General features: G+C 44.1%; 1 long non-coding RNA gene and 1 pseudogene across 1 annotated transcript in view; one reads left to right on the top strand and one right to left on the bottom strand.

Moving 5' to 3' along the window:
- Positions 1 to 15,851, bottom strand: part of LOC146859082 (uncharacterized) — a 110,261-nt gene that overhangs the window by 19,171 nt on the left and 75,239 nt on the right. The gene's annotated exons all lie outside the window — the stretch shown is intronic.
- LOC146859083 (5S ribosomal RNA) lies at positions 10,686 to 10,804 on the top strand (annotated as a pseudogene).

The following is a 15,851-nucleotide window of genomic DNA, read 5'->3' as shown; positions in this document are numbered from 1 at the left end:
GGACTGAGAAAATAGCCAAACTAATTTTTTTTTTTTGGAAAAGTGGCAAAGAAATGCTGCATAGGAAAGAGTCTGTTTTTCGTCCCAAAAATGGCATCAACAGAAGGATTGCTGTGCTAAAATGGTTTTTTTTTTTTTTTTTTTTTTTATGCAGCCCACTTTCCTTTACGGGAAACGGGCTGCATTAAAAAAAACTGCTTTATTTAAAAGCAGTCCCAGACATGGAGGTCTGCTGAGCCCAGCAGGCCACCATTCCTGGGAGGGCCAGCCATTCCCAATGGGGTCGCAAATTGCGACAGTCTCATGAATATTGATGAGGCATGTGATATGCGACCCCATTGGGAATCGCAAACAGTGTCTCTGACCCTGTTGTACATGGCATTTTGCTATTGAGCGCAATTTGTGATTCCCAAATTGTCATGGTCGTTCATCTGGCCCTATGTAACTAGAAACGGAAAGGATTTCCAAAGGATGGCTACCCCTCTAGAGCCCTTTGTAAAGGAGACGTGGAAGACTCGTCAGTAACCAAAACACCCGGAAAATACGATGGTACCTAAGATGATTCTCTTATAACAAGAGGACATCAGGGGTTTGCCTCTACTCAAAATGAAAAACTGCCTGCTCCTTATTTTAGTGGTCATCTTTGACGTTCCAGATCATAATTTTGAAATGGTCAGCTAACCTCATGGAACACCGAGTATCCTACTATGATGATGCAACAGTGAAAACCTACAAACTATATAACATAAAAGGAGGAACGCCCAACAGCTATCCTATTGCCAAATGTACCACATTGTATATTTCCACCCCAGAAGCATCCATTGCCTTATTGTAACCTCAGCCTAACTAAAAATGTAAACTTAACTACTTCAAATAGACCCAAATACCTATTTTCCTTCTGATTACTGAGACAACAATATTGAGAGCAGTCCTGCACCTCAACTACTACAACGTCTACTTTTGCTTCAGGAAGAAACTTATTAGGTGCGAACAACCCAACAATATCCCGGGATGGAGAGAAACAGTCCCGCCCTCCTCCCCCTCTTACAGCTAACAAGAGTGAGAAAGATAAGGACAACAGTATGGCAAATAGCAACAATAGCTAAACAACTATACATCTTTTTGCATCTCCTTTGCTCATATGCCAAAAGGATTACAGATCCACCCTCTCCTCATATAGTTCTGGTGCTCCAAACCCCTCTAAAGCACCAATAGTGAACAGGGAGATGGTCAACAATGGAGCAAGTGATCTGGAAAGACAATTTAAAGGATTTCGAGACACAAAGCTGGCCTTCTATCCATGGGAGAGTAAAGGGGCAAAAAGTTGAGATGCAAAAATGTTTGTAACATTTTATCCAGAGTTCCAATGTGTGACCTCCATGCCAAGCATCTCTGCTGGAGGAAGGTCTTACTCATCAATATCTTCATTTCACTCCCCATCAAACCCAGAAACCTGGCCATTTGCTTCGGTGAGCTGACACAGAACTGAGGTGTTGTTGCCTTTCACGATGAGTTCGCTCTCTTCACTACAGTGTGTTGCCATGCTCCTTCATTCTCCTGTGCCCACCATCTTAGGCCTAATCCTGTATGTTGTTCTGATACGAATTGCTGTATGACTACATAGCAAATTGACTTCTTACATTGTCCTTAGTTGTTTGCAGTAGAGAAAGCAAAAGTCAGCTGTGAGGCTTTCAGTGGATTTATAATGCCCTGGAAACACATATGTTAGGCAACAACAACGTATTACTGAAAGACTATGGAGCCTTTTGATCAAGAATTCAGGGTGATTATAGAGCTTTAGTGTGCAACACAGACAATAGGTATGCCTGTCAATGATTAAAAGAAAACACATAGGGGTGTTAGACTTGGCCCTCTCTGCAGGGTCATCCTAAAATTTTGCCTTTACTCCCTTCCTTTGCTGAACCCGTTTTGGTTGGCTTTTAGGACTCTGTGGAATTTACCACTAACCAGTGCTAAAGTACTTGTGCTCTCTCCTTCAAATATGGTAGAATTGTCTCACACCAAATTGGAAACTTTGATTCACAAGTCCATTGTAAAGGGTTACCCAGGGCGTGTAAATTAAATGCTATAGTGGGCCTGCAGAAGCAAATGTGCGTCCACTACAGTAGCCATTTAAAACATGTCTCAGCTCTATCACTTCAAGCCTGCAATACAGTTTTAAACTGCCACGACCAGGCAGGGGATTTCCATGTATAGTCATAAGCAGTGGAGTAGTATCGCCCACATGCCGGAACCCCGGAGCACTTCTTTAGATCTATCTTCTTAAGTGGATATTTCTTGCCTTTCTTCAGGAAGGCCTGTAAAGACACTTAAGAGATAGAAATGACAATAATGCAGCCTAACTAAATAGGCTACAAAGGCCACAACTTCATCTTGAGGTGAAAAAAATGCCAGAATACTATGTCTTGTACTATTTTGTATGGTGTTTAACACCCAAAAAAGCCCCCTTCACAAAAATCCTTTTTCATGATAGAGATGAAAGGATGGGACAGAGTAGCCCCCATAGGCTGCCATTATATGTCTTAAACTAGATGCTGTGCCTTTAAGAAAACTCAGAGACCACCATGATGCACAGTCAGTGGCAGTTACTTCAGTTCTTTTTTCCGGCTCCTGCTAACAGGACCCTGGAGCATTGAGCTCTATAAAATTTGATTTTTTCATCAAAAATCTCTTAAGAAGTTTAAGTCTAAGTGTTTCACTCGACGTCTTTGGTCTTTCTCTACCTTTTGTCTTTTTCTGACAGGAATTGACCACAGTTTCTTTAAAAAATGCCCTCTCTTTTTGAAAAGTGTCCAGACAGTGGAAGAAAGAAGGCCAAATCTGACCCTCATAGAGTATGAATTATTTGTCTACCTGCTACTCAAGTTCCTGACTCCTGTTCAATCTGTAAAACCTTTTCCAGGCATACTCTGCGTGACAGGGAGAAGATTCGCCTTCAAGGAGCAGAAGAACGAAGAAAGCGGCATGTCCAGTCATCAGGTGGGGCTCCAGGGCGAGGAGAGGGTCAGTCCTCTACCAGGGCCCTATCTTCAGCCTCTGAGGGGCTCCCCAGCAGAAGAAAGGCTGAAAAATTGCATCGTTTCTGGTTGACGTCGAAGACTACGACGTCGAGAGGAGCAGCGGCGACCTGTTCGCCGTGGACACCCGCAGCTCTGGGTCGAAACGACATCGACATGCAACCCCGAGGAGAAGGTCGATGACGGTGGCTGCACCAACGGCGAGAACACGTTCGGTGTCGAAAAGCCCACCACAGACGGTCACAAGATCACCGTCAAGGACATCGCGTCATTCGACGTCTACCCATCACAGTCAATCGACGTCGACATATCACCGACGATCGGGGTCGACTCATCACAGTTGATCGAAGTCTCCACGTCGCAGTCGATCGATGTCGAGAAGACATCGTCATTCGACGTTGAGAAAAACCCGTCGATCACAGACTCTGTCTTCAAAGAGTCTACTGTCGACATCAGGAGGAAGTTCTCTTTCAAGACCACGTCGAAGGTCTCCGTCGGCTAGCAGATCAACTTTGAGAAGGAAAGATATTTCTCCTGTGACTCCCCAGAAGGCTAGGAAAAGGAGGAGATTAACCTACTCATCAGATTCTGAGTATTCTAGAACATACTCTCCATTTAGGACAGTATCTCCTGCTCAGTCTCCTCCTCATCGGCCAGATGATCCGCCTCCGCCTTCTCCTCCACCTACTCCTTCTCCTCCTCCACGGGTAACACCTCCACCTCCTTCTCCTCCGCCTTGTACTCCACCACGAAGGCCGAGATCCATGTCTCGTACAAGGAATCATTCTTGTCGAAGTAGACATTCTTCTATGCATTCCCACCGCCGACATCACGTTGGAAAATCCCGTTCTAGACACACCAGGGACACGTCCCCTATGAGTACAGGAATACACTCACCTACTTTATCGGATTCTCCTCCTCAAAGGATTTCTCCAATTGATGATATCTCGACTTTTTGGTTTGCGGAACTTCAAAAAATTTAAAGTTCCTAGGTCCATTACTACTCCATCAACTTCAGTTATATTTGAGACTTCACAGCAAAGACAAGTATCCCGTCCTTTGCTCCCTTTGGTACCAGGCCTCTTGGAACTGGCGATGGAACTTTTTCTTACACCATCCTCTATTAAGCCAGCTCCATCCAGGCTGCAAAAGATGTATTGCCCTCCAGAACAGGATCCCACATTCCTAAGGGCTGACCCGCTCCCAGACTCAGTCATTGTGGTGGCCGCTAAAAAACAACATACCACGGCTCCAACATCCACAGTTCTACCTGATAAACAGTCGTAAAATAGACTCAGTGGGAAGAAAAGTGCAACACAGCAGCGACCTCCATGAAGGCTGCTAGTGCGACAGCGCTTTTAGGTAAATATGACTGATTACTATGGGAGTCGCTCCAACAATTAGCTGAACATCTACCTAGAGATAAGAGGGAGGATTTTAATGAAATATTAATGGAAGGACTTATGGTTTCTAACCAAGTTATTAGTGCTGCTAAAGGCATATCACTACTGGCTGCGCATGGATATTGTCATGGAGTGGCACTCATGCCGCATTCATGGCTTCACTTGACTTCATTGAAGCCTGAAGCGCAGCAACGTATTCACAAAATCTTCCTTTCTCCGGCACTACACTCTTTGGTTCTTATGCAGATGAGGAGATGGTACGCATGAAAGCAGAAATGGAGACATTGAAAGCGGTGGGTCTCGAGAAACCCAAGGAACAGCAAAGATCCTTTCGTCCTTTCTCAAGACGATATGCAACACAGCGGATTCAAACCCCTAGGTGGTTCAGGGTCGTCAGTCTGGTACACAGCAATCTTATCAAAGATCCTATCAACCGTATCAGAAAACACAACCTAGAGGAAGGTCAGGGCAACAAACTTCACAAGGAGGCAAGTTGCCTGCTGGCTCCAAGCCCTGAATCCTATCTCCCCCCCCCTTCCGTTACCCACTCCGGTAAGGGAAGCATTCAACATTTCTTGGCAGAGGGGCAAAGTATCACACAAGACAATTGGGTTCTGCATATTGTGTGCAATGTATATTCTCTACGATTCACCAGCCCTCCCCCATCAGTGCCTCCAAAACAGTCAAGATTCCACCTATGGCAATTGCAAGCAGAAGTGAACATTCTCTTACGAAAATAGGCAGTAGAGCCTGTTCCTTCGCTGCAACGAGGCAAAGGGCTGTATTCAAGATTATTTCTCATCAAAAAGAAAGTCAAGAGCGCGTTCAGACCCAATCTCGATCTGAGGGAGGCAAATAAATGGATTCGGAAGGAAAGATCCCGGATGTTAGCACTACCTCAGATCTATCCTCAACTACATCGGGAGGATTGGTTGTGCGCAATAGACCTACAAGACGCATACTTCCACATTCCCATCATAAAGAAACATCGCAAGTTCTTGAGATTTGCAGTGGGAAACAACCACTACCAATACTCTGTGCTTCCGTTCGGCCTGAAGTCAGCACCCAGGACCTTCTCCAAGTGCATGGCGGTGGTGGCTGCCCACTTGAGAAAACACAAAGCGTTTGTCTACCCCTATCTAGACGATTGGCTGTTCAAGGCATTCACGTGTCAAGAGGCTCAAACACATTTCAACTGGACCTCTGAGACCTTCACCTTCAGTTAGGACTTCACCTGAATCAAATGAAGTCTACTTCGACCCCCGTACAGTGCCTACAATATCTGGGAGCATCCATCAATACTCGCACGGCAAACGTGTATCCTTCGGAAGAGAGGCGCTTATCGATTCTTCAGAAATCTCAGGCTCTCATGTCAATGTCGCACCCAACTGACAAGAAGGTCTCTTCTCTTCTGGGCTCCATGGCATCCAGCATATTTCTCACACCGAACACATGTCTCCACATGAGACCCCTGCAGGAATGTCTGGAGGACCAGTGGGACTTGGGAAAACCGGATTTTACTGTCACAACATACCCTCTGTTCCATCAAATGGTGGCGCTCACCCACCAATCTCCTATGAGGGACTCCTTTTCACAAGGATATACCGACTCAAACTATAGTCACGGATGACTCTCTGCTGGGATGGGAAGCCCATACAGATCGCCTTCAAATTCAGGGCAGATGGTCATGCAAGGAATCCACTTACCACATCAATCTGCTAGAGCTTCGTGTGGTTCCCTTTGCTCTGAAAGCATTTCAGCCATCATTCCATGCCAACTTCATGCTTGTATAGACGGACAATACGACAATGATGTTCTACCTCAACAAGCAAGGAGGCTCGAGATCCAGACCATTGTCTCGGGAAGCCTAGACAATATGGAAGTGGCTTCTAGCCAGAAACCTGACCATAACAGCAACCCATCTCCCAGGTGTTCAAAATGCTCAGGCCAACTCACTAAGCTGACTCCTTCAGGAAATCACCTAAACGAGGACGTGATAAAAGACATATTAAAAAAATGGGGTACTCCGGAGGTCGATTTGTTCGCCACCGCAGAAAACCGCAAATGCCAAAACTTCGCCTCCAGGTTCTACCAACCGGGAACCCTGGGGAATGCCCTATGTATCAACTGGTCAGGCAGATTCCTCTATGCCTTTCCTCCAGTTACCCTGATCCCGGCTGTTCTCATCAAGCTCTCTCAATCATGGGCCAAGATGATTCTCATATCCCTGGAATTGCCATGTCAATGGTGGTTCACGGACCTCCTTCACCGGTCTATCTGTCCTCTTCTCAGACTGCCATGCAAAATGCACATAATAACGAAGTTCGGAGGTCAGATGGGACACCCCAACCTCTCCTCTTTGAATTTGGCAGCAGGGCTCCTGAGCTAGTGCAGTATGGACACTTGAACTTACCTCAAAACTGCATGGACATTCTTAAGGAAGCTAAGCGGCCATCCACACGCTCCGCTTATGCTCACAAATGGAGGAGATTCTGTATTTGGTGCTCATCGAGGAATGAAGACCCTACCTCTTGCCAGGAAGAAGTCATACTTCCATTCTTGCTTCTTCTAGCACAATCTTGCTTCCAACTTTCTTCCATTAAGGTTCATTTGACAGCCTTGACTGCTTACAGGAAATGCCCTTCACAAACTTCCTTTTTTAGAATTCCTGTCATTAAAGATTTCTTGGAGGATTTGAAAAAAGCTTTTCCTCCCATTAGAAGTCCTTCACCTCCTTGGGAGCCTAATGTGGTGCTTTCTCGTTTAATGCAATAGCCCTTTGAACCCATTCATAAGGATACTCTTCAGCATCTGTCCTGGAAGACAGCTTTCCTTGTGGCTATCACCTCCTGCAGGGTTAGTGAAATTCAGGCACTTTGCTGTCAAGAACCGTATACAGTTTTTCATACATCTAAAGTAGTTATGAGGACTGATCCGAAATTCCTCCCTAAGGTAATTTCAGATTTTCATGTAAACCAAGCCATTACCTTACCTGCTTTCTTCCAACATCCATCCTCTCCAGCGGAGAGATCGCTTCATTCCCTGGATGTCAGAAGGGTTTTAAAATTTTATCTGGACAAAACTAAAGATATAAGCAGAGCGTATCAGTTATTTGTAAACTATGGTTCTCTCTGTACAGGTCCAGCCAATTCTAAATAATCTATCTCCAGGTGGATTGTTACTTTTATTTTGCTCTGTTATCAGAAAGCTAACAAATCCCTTTATGGTAAGCCTAGGGCTCATTCTACGAGGGAAAAGGCAGCTACTGCTGCTTTGCTTCGTAATATATCCATTTCGGAGATTTGTAAGGCTGCTACTTGGAAGTCAGTCCATACATTCACAAGACACTTCTGCCTAGATTCTGATGCCAAGGCAGATGCTCAAGTAGGACAGGCTTCCCTTAGGAATCTCTTTGCTTAAAACTGCAGTTTAACTCTATCTCTTCCACCGCGTCTGTGTGTAGTGATGGGCTTGCTAGTCTATTCAAGTGTTTGTGACTATACATGGAAATCCCCTGCAAGAGAAGGAATATTTTCTTACCTGTAACTCCAGTTCTCTTGCAGGGGTATTTCCATGAAAAGTCATAAGCAACCCTCCCTCCTCCCCGGTGGAAAAGACAGACTTATCCTTTGTCCAAAATAGGCATTCACTTCTCATCGCCTTCAAAAAGAACTGAAGTAACTGCCACTGGCTGTGCATCATGGGATACTGGTGGTCTCTGAGTTTTCTTAAAGGCACAGCGTCTAGTTTAAGACATATAATGGCAGCCTATGGGGGCTACTCTGTCCCATCCTTGCATCATTATCATGAGAAAGGAGTTTTGTGAAAGGGGCTTTCCTGGGTGTTAAACACCATAAAAGATTGTACAAAATATAGTATTCTGGCATCTTTTTCACTTCAAGATGAAGTTGTGGCCTTCATAGCCTATTTAGTTGAGCTGCATTATTGTCTTTTCTATCTCTTAAGTGTCTTTACAGGCCTTCCTGAAGAAAGGCGAACAATATCCACTTAAGAAGTTATATCTAAAGAAGTGCTATGCGGTCCGGTCACGTGGGCGGGACTATTCCAGTGCTTATGACTTAACATGGAAATTCCCCTGCAAGAGAATTGGAGTTACAGGTAAGAAACTATTCATTTTGTCACACCTAAACGTTCCTTTTTGATGCATATAAGACACCCCTAAGGGTAGGGTCCAAATGCCCATAGAGCAGGGTGCATTATATTTAAAAAGTAGGACATGTTCTGCAATTTTACATGACCTAGCAGTAAAAAACTCCAAAAGTTGTTATTCACTGCTACACAGTCTTTCTCTCCCATTGACCTTACCCATTTACCTAATTACATATTTAAAAAACAAAAAAATCTTTTTGTTAGGTTTCATAGAGGGAAAACAAGTGAACAAGCATAACAGCGCCATGGCACAATAAGAACAGCTGGTTGTCTGCTCTAGGAGTGGCTAGTGGTCTGGATTCTTCACGAGCTTTAGGGTTGCTTTCTTACCCTATCTTTGCTACGGAGGCAAGTTCCTCATTTGCAGACAGAAGGAAAGTGGTGACAGTCCACAGACCCCGCTGCATATGTCCCCCAACCCTTTTTATTGAGGTCCTTTTTCAGGAACAGGCTGGGGAAGAACCTGTTCTTCTGTTTGGAGAGGCCCTTTATGATATTTTATTTGGTACTTAGATCAGGCCTGAGTCGGGGACCTCAGTGGACCGAGATATTGCACGTAGACACCCGCCTGCACCTTGAAACCCAGTTTGCCTTCATATACACCCTTCCACCTGTACCTTGGTGACGTGGGTTGCGACTTCTTCACAGGATGAAGATTCTGTTCCTATAATTTCAGTGGGTAACGAGTCTAGGAGTCGTGATGCATGTGGTAAACACATCTTTGCTTCGGAAAGCTCAGCCTTGAGATCCATAAATACATCTTGTGTGCTGGGATGGTATTCCCATACTTTATGAGGATGTGCTACAGAATGTGTTACCATCTCTTCCGGATAACCTCCGCTTGGAGATCGGTGATTTGATTAAAGATGGTCAGCAGGCTGCTAGACTTACCATAATGTGTGTTATGGACACAACGGACTCAGTGGATTGAGCGGTGGCATCGGCATTGACATTAAGGCATCGGCCTTGGTTGGCAACTTTGGGTTTCCCCGATGGCTGTCCAGTCGACTTGCCATTTGATGGTGCCCATTTGATGGTGCCCATCTTTTTGGGAGTCAAGCTGATGCAGTTTTAATCCGCTTCCTTGACAGAGGTCTTCAGAATCATAGCTTTTTGTTGTTTGTTACTGGGTAACTTGTCTCTATTTCTTTATAAGCGAGTAAGCTTTGTTAGGACAATTTACATGTCTGTTGTTGGTTGACCACTTGGTGTCCTGGGAAAGCAGATGTTTTGTTCTCAGTACCATTTTTTTCCTTGTTTAGGATTGGTTTAGATAACTGAGGGAGGTTTCCCTTTGTCCCGTGGCCTTTGAGGAGGAGCTTTGTGCTCAAGAGGTTTTTGTCAAGAGACGTGTCTTCTTTTATGGAAGATTATCTAACGCAAGCTTCTTCAAAGCAGTTCAGTATGATAAAATGTGCATGGTTTTGACCATTCATTGTCTCGCATAGGGACATGCTGGTATGCCAGTGGTAAGTCTGGTATATAGGGACACTCTGGTCTTTACAGGTTAGAGTAATCAGCGAAGCATGTCCTCACTACTCTGGTGGTGTGCATATTTATAATAGCGCTGATGGATTCAGGGCCTACGCTTTGTATTCTTTGAATACATGTTCTTGTAGTTTATTCTTCATTAAAATCCTTTTGGCGTATGTGTTTTTTGGTGCACGTTGCTTCTCTTTTTGATCTGACTGCATATCAACATTTTTATTATATGTGCTTCACTTTTTGGAAAATTGTGCGGGTAAACTCACGAGTTTATGGTGTATTCTTTGGAAGACAGGAGTTAGTGGTCTTCTCTGCGGGATAGGTAATTCATTAGTTCATTCCTAGAGCATGATGAGATGGACTATGTATCTTACACTGTGTAATAGGTAGTGTTAGAAATAATCCGATGGCGACTTCTAGCTGCAGTTTCATTACCTGTTTTCGGCCATACAGTTTATGGTGGAGTTTTTAGGCTTTATAGGAAGCTCTTGTTATTCTCCCACAATGCTTTTTGCAACTTTTTGGAGGTTATATATTACCTGTCTTTTTGAGTATGTATCTATTTTCTATGTGTTTTACAAGTCCTTGGTCTTATGGCCATACCACCCTGAAAGTGCCTCATCTCGTCCGATCTCAGAAGTTAAGCACGGTCATGCCTGGTTAGTACATGGATGGGAGACCTCCTGGGAATATCAGGTGCTGTAGTTTTTTCATCTTTAGAAATCCTGGCTGTTCCTTCTAGAGGGGGACTTGTGATTGTATTTTATTTCGTATCACAAGTGTTGTTGCATGCGCTTGTTGCTAACAAGGATTCATTTGATATATTATTTCCTTTTTAAAGTTTCGTTTTTTTCCTTATTTAATGTTTTGATACTGCACTAATAGGTGCGTTACCCTTTCTTTTTTTTCTTTCCTTGGTATTTTGAGCGTGCCCACGGCTTGGAGTCATGTTCAGACTTTCTGGCCAAGACACTGAAGGTCATCCAGGCGCAGGCTTTGTAGATACCTGTGGTCCTGCAGTAAATGTGGGCCAGCGATGCTCTTTGTGTTGTCAGATCACTCGGATTCTATTGTGACACAATTTTATATATATTATCATATGTCCAGGTGATAATTCAATGCTATTAGTGTCATTTTAGTCTCTTTACAGTGCATTATGTAACCTTCGAGTGGTCATTTTGTTCACACAAAATTCTCTATACCATGGAGTTTTTATTGTTCATCTTTCTTTTGGTGTTCATTCATCCTGGTATAATGGAATGAGTTCTGAGCGGCTTTCTTTTGGATTTTATCAAGACAGTTCTTTCTCTGATATTTCTTTATTGTTGCGAAGAATACGGATTACATAACTATTGTCTTGCACTGGGCCCTTTTTGATCAACGAGTTCTCTTTCCCCTTGTGGGATAGAGGATGTCTGTTAACTGACTGATGTTTCTTAAGGCATTGTTTTCCCCTTTTCCTTCAAGGGACGATTCTCGGGCCTGTAGGATTGTTTTTTATTTATATGTTCTGTGACAGTGATCATGGATTCTATTATGAGCCAAGCTCTTGTTGTTCTATTCCTAGGTATATTTGGCCGGTTGATAGTTATGACCGGCTGATTCTCTTTGAGAACTTTTGTAGGATTGGTTCACAGACCTTCCTCCAGGGTGGTATATCTATGGTATTTAATTCAAAAGTTAAGGAATCTGCAGCTAGATGTCTCTATCAGATGTAAAGGTTACTTATCTTCGGTAATGTAATATCTTCCTAGACCCACATCAGGCCAGTTTCCGCGCAGCCCACTCCACGGAGTCCATTATTCTCTCTGTAAAGGATGATCTAAAGGGGAAGGCAGATGTAGAAAGCACTCCAGCATTGATTCTCCTGGACCTGTCTGCGGCCTTTGACACCGTCAACCACAACAACTTGGTGGACCGTCTGGCTGCAGCAGGTCTCAGTGGCACGGCCCTGAAATGGTTTCAATCATTTCTTGTGGATAGAAAACAGTCAGTTTGGCTTTCTCCGTACAAATCGGGCACAGTAAACCTGTAATGTGGAGTACCACACGGCTCATCCCTATCCCTGCATCTTTTCAATATATATATCCGCCCTCTTATCGTTGCGTTACGGCAGATGGGAGTGCAAATCTACAACTATGCTGACGATATGCAGCTAGTCTTCCCCATAAATGAATCTACAGAGTCTCAGGAATTTTTCAAAAAATCTATGCTGTTCATCATGAAATGGATGAACAAAAATCAACTAAAACTCAATGCCGAAAAAACAAAAATCATTATCCCCAACAATAAACTCCAGCATTGGACTCCTGCCCACTGGCCCTCCGAGTTAGGCTCGCCTCCGGCACTACAAAACTCGATAAAAAGCCTAGGCGTACACATTGACTCAAACCTAAACATGAACACGCAGATTGGAGCAGTCCCCTCCGCTTGCTTTCTCAAGCTGTGGAAACTGAGGAAAATCAGAAGATTTTTCAGCAGAGGCATGTATCCAAATTGTCATCTCTTTGATTCTGTCAAGAATTGATTATGCTAACTCTAAATAGCTAGGTCTTCAGCGCAATCAGATACATTGTCTGCAGCTAATACAAAATCAGGCAGCCAGAATTGTATTCCAACAAGGCAGACAATGTCACATCAAGCCGCTGCTAAAAGAGTTGCACTGGCTTCCAGTGGAGCAACGCTCCAAGTTTAAAGCCGGCTGTATGCTTTTTAAAGTCTTGCATGGGACTGGCCCTAATTACATTTCATCAAAAATCCATAGGTACATCCCCCACAGTACTTTAAGATCTATGCACATGAACTACTTATAGGTCCCAGTTTTTAGACGCAAAAAAACAGGAGGCTTTCGCTTCTCAATATTTGGTCCCAAACTCTGGAACGCCCTTCTGCCCCCATTGAGACTCGAGTCAGACCTCTTTCATTTTAGGAAGATGTTGAAGACCTGGCTCTTCACCCAAGCTTACAGCTAGACCTGGACTATCCTTACCAGTAACTCTTTTTGGAAAGTAACTCCTCCAGCGTCAAGAAACCTGTTGGTGAACGAGCGCTATATAAGTTCCTATTAACATAACATAACATAACATCTGGTAGAGACCCAGTCTAGCTGCAGATTCATTAACTCCCTGGCCATCCGTCCTACTCTGCGAATGACCTATGAAGTAAGGGTTATTCCCTTTTTCAGTACTGTTTTTAAATACCGGTGATCACTATCTCAACTTATGTTGGGACTCAACAGACCACTTAGCCTGGCCACGTAGGTTTTGTTTATTTGTTGCCATACTGTCTATTTCCAAATGTGGGTGGTCGGTAGGGTGGGGTGTGTTTTCTCTTTCACACTAGATTGCACGCCAGTTGGCAGTATTGCTTTATTTGTTCTTTCTTTAAAAGTCTTTGTTTGGTATCATCATACCTTGTATTGGCCATATCAATATGTCGCGTAATGGTGTGATTCAATAAACAGCTTAGTGTTATTTTGTTAGGTTTAGTTTGCAGTTTCCATGCCATTCATTACCATTGATGAATGGTCTATAGAGTGTAAAGTTTTTTACATGTTGGTAATTCACCAGGGTGCAGGGTTTCACTTAGCCTTGTGCTGTGTTGATTCTTGTGGGGTTTTCTTTAAATTCCATGTCTGGTATTAACATACCCTTTGATGTTTCTTCTTTATTAATGTTTCAAAGATTTTTGATCTTTTTGATTCAGTATTTCTGCAACCAGTTTCTATAGTAGCTCTGCGTTCTGCTCAGTTTCATAGAAAAAACTGACGTCCGCGTGCCGGAAGGGACTTATATGGCTCCACTGACGTCATGACCGGAGTCAACATCATCTCGGAGCATTTCCACCCTGCTCCCCGGCTCGCAGAGGTACTGCAGAAAAAATATCCAGATCTAGACTGACACCTGGGGAGAATTCAAAAGTTGATAAATCCGCGACTAAACTGTCTTTACCAGCTATTACGTTACCGAAGGTAAGTAACTTTTATATCCCGTTATTGTGTGCATCTTTTCGCTAATGGAGGACCAGTAGGGCTTTATTTGTTGGCAGTTCCAAATAATGTGTATGAAATTTCCCTCTTCCCCACAGCCTCGTAAGCAGGCTGCTGTGGGAGTTCTATCTACGGAGTGTGAGTAGCATGAACGATGTAATAGGCGCAGCTGGATCAATCTAAAGCCCAATTCGATCGCTATCTCTCTGGGGACTCCCAGCGCTTCCTCCCATCCACCCTCATCGAATTGTCCAACTTCCTCCTCCTACTTTGCCCTGAGGGTTAGCTTAGGGTCGGGGCAATGTTGTGTATTTTCCTATATATCGAGTTACCTTTCTTGGATAACCTGTCTGACAAAACACGTTCTTCAAGTGGGGAGGGTTCCTCAATGGGTGTGGCGGTGGGAATGTGTGCGGCAGTGGCATGTTTGAGTTGGATATATTTATAACTTTGAGTAGGCGCTGATTGGTATTTGTCGGTCAATGCAGTCTAGGTCAGCAGAGTACTACCCTGCCATACTTTGCCCAGTTTAGTAATTCCTATCAATGTCCACTTGGCAAACCCCTGTAGTTTGCCTACCTCAGACAAGGGATCGCTGGACCATAGAGGGGTGATCTCAGTCAGTTGTGCCTTCCATCCTAACTATGTGGTGGCCTCCCTCCAAATGTGAGCTACTGTCCTTGTGTGTTTCAGCATTGTACATACTAATTTAGCCCTGTTTAATACCCCCTCATAACCCTCCTTACCTCTTGCGAATCTGTGCAGACGTGTCGCTGGGTCGCACCAAGGCAAAAAGACCCAGTCATTACTTACTGTAAATTGTGCTGCACAATAGTATTCACGCATGTCTGGCAGTTCAGTTCCCCTGTAGTATACCTCCTTAATAAGTTTCTGGAGGGCAATCCCGGGAGAGCTATCTTCCCAAAGTAACAGTTTTTTCTCAGGAAGGAGGCAACTCTCCTGCTCTTTGGGCACCAAGTATGGGGTGTTTGTAAGGCATAAATTATGCGTTGAGGATCCTAATTCTAAACACTGCCGCCCTTTCTAATAGGGAGAGCAGCAAGGTCTTGCAGTGTTGCCCATCTCATTCAAATTGCTCCAGAATGGGTTTGAGGTTATGTTTGTAAAAGGCCAGCAGGTTTTTTGTGACATAAATGCCTAAGTATTTGAATCCCTCCTCTACCAAGTGCATTGGAATCTCGCCCGGCAGAGCCAGCGGTGGTTCCATAAGGAGGTGTATGAGCGATTTCTGCCAATTAATGGTGTATCCTGAGAAGGTACCAAAAATAAGAAGTATCTGCAAAAGTCTGGGGATGGTAAATGTTGGGTCTGTGACATAGAATAAAATATCATCTGCCTATAGAAATATGTGTCCTTCTGTCGTGTATCCCCATTTAACTCCCTGTATTAGAGGGTCCCCTCTGATCCAAATCGCCAGAGGTTCCAAAGCCAAGGCAAATATTAGTGGAGAGAGTGGACAGCCCTGACATGTTTCCTGATGCAAGTCGAATGCTTGCAAAGTCACCCCGTTCACTCTCACCCGCGCCTCTGGTTTCTGGTATAATAGCCAAACCAAACTTAGAAATAAGTCAAACCCAACTTAGAAAGGTGGGGCCAAATCAAAGTGCTCTTAGACCGCGTGCATTTACCTTCAGTTAAGGGTGTCAAAAGCCATGGAGGAGTCCATGGACAGGACCACTGCTGTGATACGGTGATCCTGAGCACAGGCCATCTCTCCAAATAGTCGTCTTAGATTAAGACTGCTGC

Source organism: Triturus cristatus, chromosome 3_2, assembly GCF_964204655.1.
Source record: "Triturus cristatus chromosome 3_2, aTriCri1.1, whole genome shotgun sequence".
NCBI lineage: Eukaryota > Metazoa > Chordata > Amphibia > Caudata > Salamandridae > Triturus > Triturus cristatus.
This window is presented reverse-complemented; position numbering and strand designations above follow the sequence as displayed.